Here is a 16,838-nt window from a genome sequence, read left to right on the forward strand (position 1 = left end):
GAACTGTTTTAAAATGAAAATCAGAATCACACTTTATTATCTCCATAAATATCCCCTTTCATCTTTCATAGGCTGTCTCCATGCATTTTGTCATCTTTTACATTTATTATATCTGCTTATAATTTGCCTTTTCCTTTAACTAACATTTTTAAAGTTCCGTGATGCCATAAAGCAGAGGCTGCCTCTAACACAGCATGCCAATAGCTTAAATGCTCATAAAGCTATTACCTCTTTGCAGTGAAATTCATCTTATCTACCTATGACCCATATATAAGCAGTCTGTAAAAAAAAAAAAGAAAGAAATAGAGCAATCCATGGTCTTAGTCCAACTATTACACTAACTAAATTACCCTGGGCTATGCCTTTAATTTTTCTGGCTCATTTTCTAAAATGTAAATCTCTATCTTATCTAATTCCAGAAAATATTATGAAAAATAAACTCATCCATTAATTGATTCACTCAAAAATATTTTCTGAACTCCTACTACTCACACAACCAAACAAGAAAACATTATTGTTGGAACTTTGATGAGTAAGATATGACTTCTGTTCTCAAATATCTTGTGCTCTGGAGAAGACGAAATGTAGACATAAATGTGTAAAGAATGAAAGTAGTGGAGCAAAATCTGTTTAAAGGGAGGATGGGATCGCCACGAAAGACTTAATGCGGAGAGTGCCATTTGAACTAGGACTAGAAGCACAATGAGGTGGACTGTATCACACCCAGAGATGACTGTGTCAAAACACTGTCTTGGGAAAACTGCTCTGAAAATAATGTGTTAAAGGGAATAAAAAGAGGACCAAATACAATATTTCTGAAAGGGTTTTGTATAGCTAAACATGTAACGTAAACAAAATATATAACTATCATTACAAAAAACTCTGTTAAAAGACAAACACTCTCTTTGGGAATAAACAGGGAAACAGGAGACTGAAGTCAACATCGGGAACAACTCTGCCACCTCTTTTCAGTCTTGCTGAGTAGAAATAGGGCTTGAGGCTCTTTCTCTTTTTCCTCTCAAGGCTATTTAGGAAATCGAATTGCTTTGAAATTACAGTGGGTGGTGAAAAACAAAAGATAAGTGTGATGATATAAGCATTTAGAGTATGGGAAAGAAAACTTGACAGGAGTTGTTTTGACCACTTCACAGGACTATCTGATTTATCAGAAAATGGTCCAGAAAAACTACAAAAATGGCAATATTTATGTACACTTGGTAATCTCCTTTTCTTTCCTGATAATTTTAATTTTTTAAATACTCTCTTCTACACACACACACACGCGCGCGCGCACACACACACGCAATCATTCTTATTTAATTCATTTTCTCCCACTCAGTAAAGTCTTTCCTACAAAAGAAAACTTAAGATGTAAACGCTAGCAAAGCGTGAATGGGACATAATGTAAAACCTAGTAAGAAACTGCCCCTGAGGACATTTTCATTTCAATATTAAAAATCCCCAAAGGCAAATACATTGATACTTAATGCTATTCTTTACTTTTCTTCAAACATTATGAAGCTGGTGGCAAAAAGCTGAAAAGGAAGAGCCCTAAGCAAGACTTCTAATATTCCTCTCTAGCCTTGCCTTAGTGCAGAGGCCTTCATTCACCATCCTCCATGGACCATGGCTCAAGATAATAAACAGGCACATAAAGGCAGCTTGGATTTTCCTGGTAAAAGTAAAATTATTATATTAGTTTCTTAGGGCTACAGTAACAAATTACAAAAAAAAAAAAGAATTTGAAGACTTAATAAAACAAGAAAAATGTTTATTCTTTCATGTTTCTGGAGTCCAGTGGTTGAAAATGAAGGCATCATCAGGATCATACTCTTTCTGATGACTCTAGGGAACATCCTTCCTTGCCTCTTCTGGTATCTGATGGCTCCAGATGCTTGCTGGGGCTGCCATCACAAAGAAATTATTTCCTCACAGTCTGGGGGCTAGAAGTGTGTTGGCCGGTTGGTTTTATTCTGAGGCCTCTCTCCTTGGCTTTTGATGGCTGTTTTCTCCCTCTCCTTACAGGGTCTTTCCATTGGGTTTGGCTGTATCCTATTTCCTCTTCTTATTAATATAAGCATACCAATTCTATTAGATTAGGACTCATCTTAATAACTTCATTTAATTTCATTTATCCCTTTCAAAGCTCGAACTTTAAGATCAGTTCTACTTTGAGATACTAGGGATCAGCAATTCAAGGTATGAATTTGCGGGGGTCACAATTCAGGCTATAGCAACTACAATCTGTTTCTATCGTCATACGGCCTTACTCCCTGTATGTCTCCTCCTCTTCTATCTGTGTCAAACCTTCCTTTGCCTTTGTTTTATAAAGCTAGTTTTCACTGGATCTGGGACTAACCTGGATAATGCAGGATTATCTCCTCATCTTAAACTCCTTAATTATATCTGCAAAGGCTCATTTTCCAAATAATGGCACATTTAGAGCTTCTAAGGAATAGGGTGTGGACATGGCTTTTTAGAAGCCATCATTAAACTTACTACACTTACTTCACCAAGATATTGGTTACCCCAAATCTTTCATTATACATATATTTTTCTTTTTAGCTGTACAAACCATCATTTTGAAGTTTAAATGGAGAGAATATTTCCTGGAAGAAGAAGGAGATGCCACTATGTCACTAAATGAAGACAGTTATAGAATAATTGGAAGTATTTTGGCTTGTCTGACACTTTTTAATGTGTCTTTTACACCAAAGATTCAGATAGCATGAAGACTTTGGGTTTTGGCTAAGATTTAACAAGTCTTTCTGTATCTGTATTAAGAAAAAAAGTAGCAGGAAAAAATGATATTTCTAGGTAGTGAGCTTTATAACTATGACAGAAATACCATTCCTTTAGTTTTAATGCATTATGAAAAAATATATGTAAGTGTTTAACATATATGTAGGTCATCTAAAATTCATAGATATTCTCTTGTTTAAACTACATATGCATTCAAGGTGAAAGGCCAGACTATAATAATCTATTTCAGATATTATTTAACAAATATTTATTGGGCAAATAATAACAGTTCTGGGACTATGAGAAAATTAATACTGGCTGGGCATGGTGGCTCACGCTTGTAATCCTAGCACTTTGGGAGGCTGAGGTGGGAGAATCACGAGGTCAGAAGATCAAAACCAGCCTCGCCAACACAGTGAAACGCTGTCTCTACTAAAAATACAAAAATCAGCTGGGCGTGGTCGTGAGTGCCTGTAATCCCAGCTACTCAGGAGGCTGAGGCAGGAGAATCACTTGAACTTGGGAGGTGGAGGTTTTGGTGAGCCAAGATTGTGCCACTGCACTCCAGCCTGGGCAACAGAAAGAGACTGTCTTAAAAAAAAAAAAGGAAGAAGAAGAAAACAGAAAATTAATACTAACTAGCCATTCTATGGGTTCACATTGTGTTTAAGAGCAACACTCCATCTCAAGAAAAAAAGCAATAACTTGTTTTGCATGAAAACGCATAATCATGTATTCGTTCTTACAGGACAGGCATGAACAGGTTTTCCAGGTTATAAACTGTGAGATTTAGGAAGCAGTCAAATATTAGGGAGCAGTTCAAAGTGACCAGAGAAAAGGATACTTGAGAGAGTATAATGTCAAATGAGAAAAGCTAGGGATATTTTAGAGTGGTCCTGATAACAGAGGCTTAAAATTTGCATTGCATGTGTTACGCAGAAAGATAGCATTGAAAGTGTTTCCCACTGATAAATACTATTGGATATTCACAAAATGAAATAGTGTAAAGCTGTGAAAAAATGATTTAGATAATAATATAGCTAATTTCCAAGACCTGGTTAGTTTTACAAAGAAGAAACTATCATCAGAGTGAACAGGCAATCTACAGAATGGAAGAAAATTTCTGCAATCTATCTATCTGACGAAGATCTACTATCCAGAATCTACAAGGAACATAAAAAAATTTACAAGAAAAAAACAAAGATTCCCATCAAAAAGTGGGCAAAGGATATGAATAGACACTTCTCAAAAGAAGACATCTGTGCAACCAACAAACATATGAAAAGAAGCTAATCATCACTGGTCATTAGAGAAATGTAAATCAAAACCACGGTGAGATACCATTTCATGCTAGTTAGAATAGCAATCATTAAAAAGTCTGGAAACAACAGATGCTGGCGAGAATGTGGAAAAATAGGAATCCTTTTATACTGCTGGTGGACTGTAAATTAGTTCAATTATTGTGGAAGACAGTGTGGCAATCCCTCAAGGATCTAGAACCAGAAATACCATTTGACCCAGCAAGCTCATTACTGGGTATATACCCAAAGGATTATAAATCATTCTACTATAAAGACACATGCATAACTATGTTTATTGCAGCACTATTTATAATAGCAAAGACTTGTAACCAACACAAATGCCTATCAATGATAGACTAGATAAAGAAAATGTGGTACATATGCACCATGGAATACTACGTACCCATAAAAGAGAATAAGTTCATGTCCTTTGCAGGGACATGAATGAAGCTGGAAACCATCATCCTCAGCGAACTAACACAAGAACAGAAAACCAAATACCACATGTTCTCACTCATAAGTGGGAGTTGAACGCTGAGAACGTCTGGACATAAGGAGGGGAACATCACACACTGGTACCTGTCGGGGGATGGAGGGAAAAGGGAGGGAGAGTATTAGGACAAATACCTAATGCATGCAAGGCTTAAAACATAGATGATGGGTAGATAGGAGCAGCGAGCAACCATGGCACATGTATACCTATGTAACAAACCTGCACGTTCAGCATATGTATCCCAAAACTTAAAGTAAGATTGAAAAAAAAAAAACAAAAGTAAAAAGACTGGCAATGTATACAATTATGGTTACGTTTCTGCAAAAATATTGGAAATACTACTCACACATATAGTCACATATGTATGCACATTTGTGTATGAATAAAATGTGAAAACATTCATATGAACTTTTGACCCTAATGTCGATGAGAAAGCTAATAATCTAGACTGTAAAATTAACTCCAGATGGATTAATGATCTAAACATAAGACCTAACACCATAAAAACCTTAGAAGAAAACCTAGGCAAAACCATTCAAGACATAGGCATAGGCAAGGACTTCATGAGTAAAACACCAAAAGCATTGGCAACAAAAGCCAAAATAGACAAATGGGATCTAGTTAAACTCCAGAGCTTCTGCACAGCAAAAGAAACAATGATTAGAGTGAACTGGCAACCAACAGAATGGAAAAAAATTTTTGCAATCTACCCGTCTGACAAAGGACTTATATCCAAAATCTACAAGAACTAAAACAGATTTACAAGAAAAAAACAAACAAACCCATTCAAAAGTGGGCAAAGGATATGAACAGACACTTTTCATAAGAAGACATATGTGAGGCCAACAAACATGAAAAAATGCTCATCATCCCTGGTCATTAGAGAAATGCAAATCAAAACCACATTGAGATGCCATCTCCCACCAGTTAAAATGGTGATTATTAAAAAATCTGGAGACAACAGATGCTGGAGAGGATGTGGAGAAATAGGAACACTTTTACACTGTTGGTGGGAGTGCAAATTAGTGCAACCATTGGGGAAGACAGTGTGGTGCTTCCTCAAGGACCTAGAAATATCATTTGACCCAGCAATCTCATTACTGGGTATATACCCAAAGAATTATAAAATGTTCTATTATAAAGACACATGCACACAAATGTTCATTGTGGCACTGTTTACAATAGCAAAGACCTGGAACCAACCCAAATGCCCATCAGTGATAGACTGGATAAATAAAATGTGGCACATAACACTACAGAACACTACACAGCCATAATAAACGATGAGTTCGTGTCCTTCATAGGGACATGGATGAATCTGGAAACGATAATTCTCAGCAAACTGACACAAGAACAGAATACCAAACACTGCATGTTCTTACTCATAGACAGATGTTGAACAATTAGAACACATGGGCACAGGGAGGGGAGCATCTCACCCTGCGGTCAGTTGGGGGGCATAGGGGAGGGACAGTGGGGGTTGGGGAGGGTGGGGAAGGCTAATATGGGGAGAAATACCAAACATAGGTGATGGGGGGATGAAGGCAGCAAACCACCTTGCCATGTATGTAATTATGCAACAATCCTGCATGATCTGCGCATGTACCCTAGAACCTAAAGTACAATTAAAATAAACCTTACTATTATTTGCATTTTTTCTAATTTCATTTAGATGCATTTTAGAATATTTTAATAACTATAGACTAAAATCAAAGAGAAGAATTTCAGTTTTGATGATGAGAATAAACTGGAGAGGAAGAGGTAAAAACAAAGAACTTACTAGGAATCTTTTGAAGTAATCCAGCATACAATTTGCAAAAGTGTGAATTAAGAAACAAGGATAAGCATAGGGAAAAGTGAAAGGATTAAAAAATATTTGAGGGCCAAATTTTAGTATTTGATAACTGAACGGACTGGAGAAATTGGTACAGGAACTTTCAAGAATAAGCTCGAGTGTCTACTTTGAGTTTGGTAATTTACAGGGCAATTGATAGATTTTTTTAAAGGGCACAGAACAAGTGAATTTGGTGAATAGATGAAGAGACAATTTTGAATGTCTTTGATTGGAGATACTTGTATCTAGAGGTAGGACATTCTAAATAATAGGTGGAAAGGATCATAGAAAATGGCAGCAAGACTAGTTTTCTTTGACCATTAACTTCAGTTTCTCAGACGTTGCTACATACAGAAATGAGATAAAATAGTACTTTATCCAAGCTACTTCCTCAACCTTCTACTTACTGGCAATAACCATTGGTCCATTTCACTCCCTGTCACTTTCCTTTTTCTCTCTTTTATTATCAGGATACAACAAAAAGAATTTTACTATTTGAATAATCCAAGGTGTTTAAGTTTGTAAAATGCTAATCCAGTCTCTTATCTTCTTGTTTGTAAATATGAGGAAAATGAAGCAGAAAGTTGCCTTTTACTCACCTACCAAGGAGAGCAGCTGAATGAGGCTTAACTGACTCTAAGGTAGTGGTGATTCTACAATCACATAACTGTGGAGGCGATTTTTACTTTGATTTCAGGTGAGTGAACTAGTAAAATATACTTAATGAAGAGAAGTCCAATCTATTAAAAAAGTCAGAAACTATTAATTACCTTCTTGAGCAAAGTAAATAAATTCCTTTAGACAGTTCAATGATTAGAGGATCGCTCATCCTTCTACAATTCCCAAAATTGATGAGTGTTGTTGGTTTTTGAGAGGACGGAGTTTATAGCTTGGTTTTCAGTTTCTGAGTCTGATACAGCTTGGGTGGTTTTGATTAGGGATGAGTAATCTCCCGCACTTATCATGTTTGGAATAAGTAACTTTAATCACTTTTTTTGAAACAAAATTTCAATTCAGTAAAACTCAAAACACTTCCTTTGGTCAGGCATTTTCTCTTAATTATGAAACCCATGTGGATGTTAATGGAAACTTAATCCATGTGTTTCTCATTCACTTGCATTCAATTCATCAAGTGCTGTTTTGTAACAGTCTTTGACACTAAAGAAGTATTCTGGGGCCCTTTTCTTAGAAACAGGAAGTGCTGTTCTGCCAAAAAGTAAATGAACTCTAACCTCCAAAGATTCAAATTCCATTTGAAATGCGGAGGCTAAAAAAGAAGCACAGGATTTAACTTGAAAAAACATGTCTCCCAACCGTTTAGTTGTTCAGTTTTAGTTGTGGAAAATTACATTGCGAACATTCAACTGGGTTTGTTTTCTCTTCCCTGTTCACAGAGGGCTGTCAAGTCTACGGATGGAGAGCTTTTGTTTTGACTAAAGATGACGTTTCTGAGCCCACAAATGCTTGAGAGGTTGTTAGGGAAATTCTCTTCACCTTCAGGAGCGGCTGCATATCTGGAAAAGCGAAAGCATCCTTTCTGATCGAACCCTCTGCAACCATCAGAGGTTTTCTTCTCTCGTCTCTGGATTGGGCAATCAGTTACATCATAGAGGTAAATACAAGCAAAATCAGTGTAATTTGCTGTCATTCTCTGGGGATGGAATCTGGGCATTTTTTTTTTCTAATTGTATGTATTTATTTTTCATTTTCCAAAGTGATTACAATGTGCAGCCAAGTTTAAGAATTAGTCTCCAGTTCCTTTGGTACTCCCTGTAAAATCTCAAGCCCCACCCCAAAAGTACTGAATCCGAATCTTCAGTTTCAAAAAGGTCCCCAGGTTTATGTCTACAGTAATGTTTGAGAAGCAAGTTTTAAAAGTATGAATGCCTGAGTCCCACCAGTAGAGATTCTGATTCAACTGAGTTTGATTATTGAGCTTTTTCAAAAGGTTTTAAAAATGACTGCTCTCGACTACTTTGTAGAACCTCAGGTTCACTGAGTTTAAGAAATTAACTGTTAGAATTTGATTTTAACCTATCTATGACCCAACAGCATAGAAAATGGCGGCCAATCATTTCATTACTGCCCATTTCTAGGTTGAGTGTATCATCACCTGGGTTAAGTTGGTGAAAGTATTCCCAAATATCACCTCCAAAAAAACTGTCATATTACCGGAAAACCTGGCATTAGCATTTCATTGCTTGTCTTTAGAAATGTTCTCTTCCCAAATGCAAGTATTTATTTAAAGGTAAATATCCTTATCACTGTGATATAAATAAGAATACTTGATCACTTTTCTCTGATTCACTGGAGTGGTTATTCTGAACCTGTGGCTTATGGTGCTAAGTAAAATTGTATTTGAATAAAGCTCCAGTTTGGAGAGAAAGGGAAAATGGCAGCCACTCAGAGCCAGTGAAAGGGATCTAAAATGTAGAAAATAAAGCTCTTTGGCAATTTTTCTTTGAGGAATTAGCTGGCTAGAGCTTCAAAGTCTTGGGAGATATTGCAGTCAACTTGTAAGGGATGCAAGAAGTGGCAATTAGGGAAAAGAGGGATGACATGAGAATACCTGGGTTTTAGGATTAAAAAAGTAAAAATAAATGAGAAATCTGGCAGGATGTTGTGATGGAGTCTTGACCACAGGAGGGGTTTCATTAAGTTAATCAATGAAAGGGTAGTGATGTTCCAAAGTAATACTGGGAAGAAATAGAAGGATAAGAGGATGGTGAAAAATCAACAGCAAAACAATCAACTTGAAAAAGCTTGAACAGATGACCAAAATAATAATAATAAATGTTGGCTCAAAAATATGTCTGTTTATAGAAAATATTTAAGGAAAAACAACTTGTTGTTTTCTCTGTCACCCTCCACATCTATTCAATCACCATGTTCCATTGAATTTACTCCCTAAATACTTTCAAATTCTCCCACTGGAATATTCCATCTCCTCTGATACCATCTAGGTTTTCCCTTGCAGGATGATCTCATCACTCATTATCTACATAGCAGCAAAACTGGTATATTTGAAGTTCATGATCATTTAAAAGCCATTAATAAGACAAAGTCTGAGCTTAAGCCCTAAAGACATGAATGCTATTTCTCCTGACTTGTGTGTACTAACACAGACTTCTGTGTTTATGCTTCATCTGAGCTGGCTCCCTGTCCATTTCTCTATCATTCTACTTTCTAGTATGACATAGAAGTTGTTCTCTCTGTCTATATCTTAAGTACTCTTCCATGCCACACATCTTACTACCTATTGAATTTCTCTTTCACCTCTTCTAAGGCTCAATAATATTGTACACTGTTTACAAACTCAGGCTTTGCAGTCAATCTGCAGGAGCTTAACGACATGCTTTAATACCCACAGGCTCTGAAACCTTGGGAAAGTTGAACTATCTAAGCTTTGGTTTCCTCATGTCAAAATTAATAGGCACAAGTATCAGCACCAGACTTACTGGCTTATGTTATTTGTTGATTGGGTCATTGTGAAGATTAACTGAAATGAAATATTAACAGGTCAATAGTAAAGTGTCTAGAACACAATGAGGCCCTAACAAATTTTTGCTATATATGCTATAGGCAACAATCATTGCTTTGAGAATATTTTGGTAGACTCCCAGATTTAGTCAGTTCTATTTGTTATTTATTCCTATGATACTGTGTTTATCTGCTTTATGGCTGCCAAAACAAATCTAAATAAGTGATATCTCATAGGATTAATTATTTAATGTTTGTCTGTATTGGTAACATATAAGCTACAAGAGGGCAGAAACCTTGTCTATCCTGGTACTTACCTTAGTTATTTCACAGTATTTTATACATAGCATAGATTCATCAGTGAAATAAATGAATGACCACTTCCAGTCATCATGTAAAGGGTTTTTTCAAATTTTCTTTTGATATTCAGTAAAATTCTATGAAATGCATATTAATATTGACAAAGAAACTGACAACATAAAAAATTAAAGGACTTTTTCAAAATAATCAGGAATATAAACCGAAGATTTATTTTATATCAACTGAAATTTGAACATACTCGTCATGTTTGTACATTTATTAAAACCAAAAATGCTAAACTAAAAGTAAAGTAATTTGAAATAAGGCCAATCCTGATGTTTAACTATTGTCATATATTTATGATTTATTTATTCCAAAATACTTATTTGTCACCATTTTATATGAGAAGAGTTATGTTAGCTCAATATTGGTATTTGAGTAATAAAAATAATTGAGGTAGTTTCTATGCTCATGGGCCTTATAGTCTAATGGAAGAGACAGATAAAAAATAAGTAAATACATAAATAAATTGTACAGGTGCTGTTTCATGCATACTAGACTCAAGAATTAAGACCAGTCCTATAGCTAGGAAAACTGCACAAAATGTAAGGAAAAAAATGCTTGATTGTATCACTAAGTTAATATGTTTGTAAACTATTAACATGTGAGATTTCAGGGGAAGGGAGATAACCAGGAAAGTAAATCTAATATTTATGGACACTTTTCTCTTAGGTGAAAAGAGGGAAGCTAAGAAACTAAGAGGCTAGAATGTGCTTTCAGTAGTTTCAATGCCCTAGATGTGTAGGTGTCTGAGTCCAGGTCTCTCCTGGGAGATGATAGTGAGATGATAGTGGTGAACCTGAAGGTTTATTATAGGAGTAAGGGTGCACTAGAATTAGATAGAACCTCATGGGGATTTTAATTCAATGTTGAATAATCTCAATCTCTGAAATTAGGATTCAAGTGATCCAAGAATGCTAGTAGACCCAAGTACCTGGAAGAAGCAAAGAAATACACTATCTCAAATTATATTTTAAGAAAGATTTTCAAATGAAATGTCACGTATGCTATCCAAAATAACCATGCCCACTAGAGGATGGAAATCATGGTAGTAGGGGGAAGGATGCATACAGAAGAAAAAAAAAAGTAGGGGAAAAAAAACAAAGGGCTTCAAATATTGAAGTTATCAGATTTATATTTTAAAATAATTATGCACAATATGTACAAATAAATAAGAGACAAAAGTGAAAATATAAGCAGAAAATTGAACACTCCAAAAAGTCTACTGAAAACTCTAAAATTAAAAAATGAAAAAACTTTAGAACTTAGTGGCTGAGTTTATAGCAGATGTGATATAGCTGAAGATAGAATTAATAAACTGAAACAGAAGATCAAAGAAAATATACATTGTGAAAACTGAAAAATAAATAGATTAAATACATAGAAGACAGAAAAAGAGACATAATGAATAGTGTGAGATGGTCTGATATAAATGTCAATAAATTAATAAATAGCATCAATAAATATTAATAAACATATTTGTAAATATCAATAAATGAGTAAAGAGCAAGCATATATTAATACAAAACTCAAGTACTGTGATTAGAAAACTTGACCTAACTGGCATATAACCAACAGGTTCAAAATACAAACCTGTCAAAAATGCATACAAAGATTTGAAATAATTTAACCTTACATTGTGCCATACATTAGTCTCAGCAAAGGTCAAAGCACTAAAATAATACTGAGTATGCACTCTAACTACAAAGCAATTCAACTAGAAATAAGTAACAAAAATTAATCGTAATATACTGTTTGAAAAATGAAGAATAAACTTCAAAAATAAATCCTTGATCAAAAAATAAATAGGAAAAACACCCTTCAAAAAATCAATAAATCCAGGAGCTGTTTTTTGAAAAGATCAACAAAATAGACTACTAGCCAGACTAATAAAAAAGAAGAGAGGGAAGAATCTAATAGATGTAATAAAAAATGATAAAGGGGATATCACTACTGATCCCACAGAAATACAAACTACCACCAGAGATTGCTACAAACACCTCTATGCACATAAACCAGTAAATCTAGAAGAAATGGATAAATTCCTGGGCACTTACACCCTCCCAAGACTAAACCAGGAAGAAGTTGAATCCCTGAATAGACCAATAACAAGGTCTGAAGTTGAGGAAGCACATAATAGCCTACCAACCAAAAAAAGTCCAGGACCAAATGGGTTCAGAGCCAAATTCTACCAGAGGTACAAAGAGGAGCTGGTTCCATTCCTTCTGAAACTATTCCAAACAATACAAAAAGAGGGAATCCTCCCTAACTCATTTTATGACACCAACATCCTGATACCAAAATCTGGCAGAGACACAACTAAAAAAAGAAAATTTCAGGGTAATATCCATGATGAACTGTTGGGAAAAGCAGCAAAGGAGAAAGGACTTACAGAGTGCCTACATGAATTGGTTATAAGTAACACGTAAACAAGGAACAACAAACTGTGGAAGGCCGCAGGAGGCCTCTGAGGAGGAAGCCCTCTCTATGCCTCATGTTCCAGTACAGGGTGACCTTGGTTCTGTTCCCATAAACATTGTGCTCAAGGACGTAAAACCCCTTCGTAGCACTATGATGTAGCCAGACTTGTAGGCTTCTTGCAAGTCCCACATTCCATCAGCTACACACAGATAACAGGCTAAATATAACTACATGTTCTTATTTTGTGAAACTCCCAAACTGCCACTGTTATCAATCCTTAGGATGACACACCAGTTCCAGCTCACTAATTCACTTTCGGCTCACTGATTCACTCCACCATCTCTCCACCCTTACCCTATAGATCAAAGTGATTATATCCAATAAACAGAGTGGATGATCAGAGCTCAGGGCCTTCAATGCCTCCAGTAATAAGTGATGGCCCCCTGGCTTCACTGTCTCTCTTAATCTGTCTTTTTCTCATTCCTCTGTTGCCACCAAACTTGGGGTATCCATGAGTGATGTAGGGCTGTTTCTCTACATTCTGGTGCCTAGCGTGGGGCTCATGGATCCCTATATTCTGGCACCCAATGTGTGGGGCTCATGGATTTCCTATAATGAATATCAATGTGAAAATCTTCAATAAAATACTGGCAAACCAAATCCAACAGCACATGAAAAAGCTTATCCATTATGAACAAATTGGCTTCATCCCTGGGAGGCAAGGCTGATTTAACATATGCAAGTCTATAAATGTAATTCATCACATAAACAGAACCAAAGACAAAAACTACATGACTATCTCAATAGATGCAGAGAAGATCTTCTACAAAATTCAATAGCCTTTTATGCTAAAAACTCTCAATAAACTAGATATTGATAAAATGTATCTCAAAATAATAAAAGCTATTTATGACAAACCCACAACCAATATCATACTGAATGGGCAAAACCTGGAAGCATTCCCTTTGAAAACTGGCACAAGACAAGGATGCCCTCTCTCACCACACCTATTCAATATAGTATTGGAAGTTCTGGCCAAGGCAATCAGGCAAGAAAAATAAATAAAGTGTATTAATTTAGGAAAAGAGGAAGTCAAATTGTCTCTATTTGCAGATGACATGATTGTATATTTAGAAGACACCATCATCTCAGCCCAAAATGTCCTTAAGCTGATAAGCAACTTCAGCAAAGCTTCAGGATACAAAATCAATGTGCAAAAATCACAAGCATTCCTATACACCAATAACAGACAAACAGAGAGCCAAATCATGAGTGAACTTCTATTCACAGTTGCTACAAAGAGAATAAAATACCTAGGAATACAACTAACAAGGGACATGAGGGAACTCTTCAAGGAGAACTACAAACCACTGCTCAAGGAAATAAGAGGACACAAACAGATGGAAAAACATTCCATGCTCATGGTTGGGAAGAATCAATATCATGAAAATGGCCATACTACCCAAAGCAATTTATAGATTCAATACTATCCCCATCAAGTTAACATTAACTTTCTTCACAGAATTGGAAAAAAACACCTTAAACTTCATATGGAATCAAAAAAGAGCCCAAAGAGCCAAGACAATCCTAAGCAAAACAAAACAAAGCTGGAGGCATCATGCTACCTGACTTCAAACTATATTACAAAGCTACAGTAATCAAAATAGCATGGTACTGGTACCAAAACAGAGATACAGACCAATGGAACAGAACAGAAGCCTCAGAAGTAACACCACACATCTACAACCATCTGATCTTTGACAAACCTGACAAAAACAAGCAATGGAGAAAGGATTCCCTATTTAATAAATGGTGTTGGGAAAACTGGCTAGCCATATGCAAAAAGCTGGAACTGGATCCCTTCTTTACACCTTATACAAAAATTAACTCCAGATTGATTAAAGGTTTAGACATAAGACCTAACACCATAAAAACCCTGTAAGAGACCTAGGCAACACCATTCAGGACAGAGGCATAGGCAAGGACTTCATGACTAAAACACCAAAAGCAATGGGCAACAAAAGCCAAAATAGACAAATGGGATCTAATTAAACTTAAGAGACCTACACAGCAAAATAAACAATCATTAGAGTAAACCAGCAACCAACAGAAAGGGAAAAAAGTTTTGCAATCTACCCATCTGACAAAGGGCTAATAACCAGAATCTACAAAGATCTTAAACAAATTTATAGGAAAAAAAACCCATCGAAAAGTAGGCGAAGGATATGAACAGACACTTCTCAAAAGAAGACATTTATGCAACCAACAAACATGAAAAAAAGCTCATCATCACTGATCATTAGAGAAATGCAAATCAAAACCACATTGATATACTATCTCACACTAGTTAATATAGTAATCATTAAAAAATCAGGAGACAGATACTGGAGAGGATGTGGAGAAATAGGAAGGCTTTTACACTGTTGGTGGGAGTGTAAATTAGTTCAACCACTGTGGAAGACAGTATGGCGATTCTTCAAGGATCTGGAACTAGAAATACCATTTGATGCAGTAATCTCATTACCGGGTATATACCCAAAGTATTATAAAACATTCAACTATAAAGACGCATGCACACGTATGTTTATTGTAGCATTGTTCACAATAGCAAAGACTTAGAACCAACCGAAATGCCTATCAAAGATATACTAGATAAAGAAAATGTGGCACATATACACCATGAAATACTGTGCAGCCATAAAAAACGATGAGTTTATGTGCTTTGCAGGGACATGGGTTAAGCTGGAAACCATCATTCTCAGCAAACTGACACAAGAACAGAAACCAAACACCACATGTTCTCACTCATAAGTGGATGTTGAACACTGAGAACATATGGATACAGGGAGGGGAACATCACACACCGGGGCCTGTTGGGGCGTGGGGGGATTAGGGGAAGGATAGCAGGGGATGGGGGATTGAGGAGGGATAACATTAGGATAAATACCTAATGTAGATGATGAGGGATGGATGCAGCAAACTATTATGACACGTGTATACCTATGTAATAAACCTGCACTTTCTGCACATGTACCCCAGAACTTAAAGTATAATAATAATAATAAAAAGAAAATGTATGTGAATTATCATTTGCATTAGCAAAGAGTCAAGAAGAGTTGAAAAAGTCTTTAAGAAGGAAAAATTGAGTGAATGCATGCTATATTAGATAGCAATACTTAAAAATATGCAGAAATTAGATCATGATAGATTTAAGCTAAGAGCAGACAAAAGGCCAAATGATTAGAGTCCAGAAACAGGCCAATGACAATATGGACCTATGATGACTGTCCTGACACTGCAGAGCAGTGTAAAATGACCAGTCTTTGAATGAATATGATTGGATAATCAACTATTCCTATGAAAAAGTAATAAAATTGACCCCCTCATACATTCACAAATATTAAATGTTGGTTTATTGTCCGTCTAAAGTGAAAAAGAAAAATGATGAAATTTCTAGAAGATAATATGGGAGAATGTATGTATTATTTCATCACAGGAAAAACATTTCTTATACAGGACACTAAAATAATCACAAAGGGAAAACTAATAAAATTAATCATCAGAATACAGAATATTTATACATACGTTCATCAGAGAAAATTTAGTGATGGGCAAGAGGAGCCACAAAAAAGGGAAAAATACTAATAATGCTTCTAACCTACAATTCTGAAGGAATTTTCCAAGGGCAACAGATACTCCTAGGTGAAAGTAACCTTGGTGTATTTTAAGAATGTTATTAAACTGAGCCAGATAAAAGGGAACATGATATATAACAAGACTCTAGCTTAGATAAATGAATGGTAAAGACTTACAATAGAATTTCTTAGGGCGTATAAATAGAGATTTCAAGACAAAAGTAATATATGATGATGTCAGTGGGTGCAGACCTGAAACTAGAAGGGGTGGGAGGTGTTGGAACAGTTAAAAAGTATTTCTGCCTCCAGAAGCTGAAAATTAGAGAACCCCCTAAATCCCCATTGCAGCAAGAACTTAAGTAACATGTGATCAATCCCTAGAGCTTGTTTGGAGCAAGGAGTGAAGAAACGGAGAGTCTCACATACCAAAAAATAGTTCTATAGAACTATTTTTCTAGATAGACTGTACCAGCACCCAACTCGTTAGGAGCCGTATATGAACCAAGAGTCTGAATATCTGATAATTTATGTCCCTTGTCATCACAGAATCAGAAAACTGCAATTTGCTTTGA

This window comes from Aotus nancymaae, unplaced genomic scaffold (genome assembly GCF_030222135.1).
Source record: "Aotus nancymaae isolate 86718 unplaced genomic scaffold, 86718_ANA_hifiasm-v0.15.2.pri h1tg000020l, whole genome shotgun sequence".
Classification (NCBI taxonomy): Eukaryota; Metazoa; Chordata; class Mammalia; order Primates; family Aotidae; genus Aotus; species Aotus nancymaae.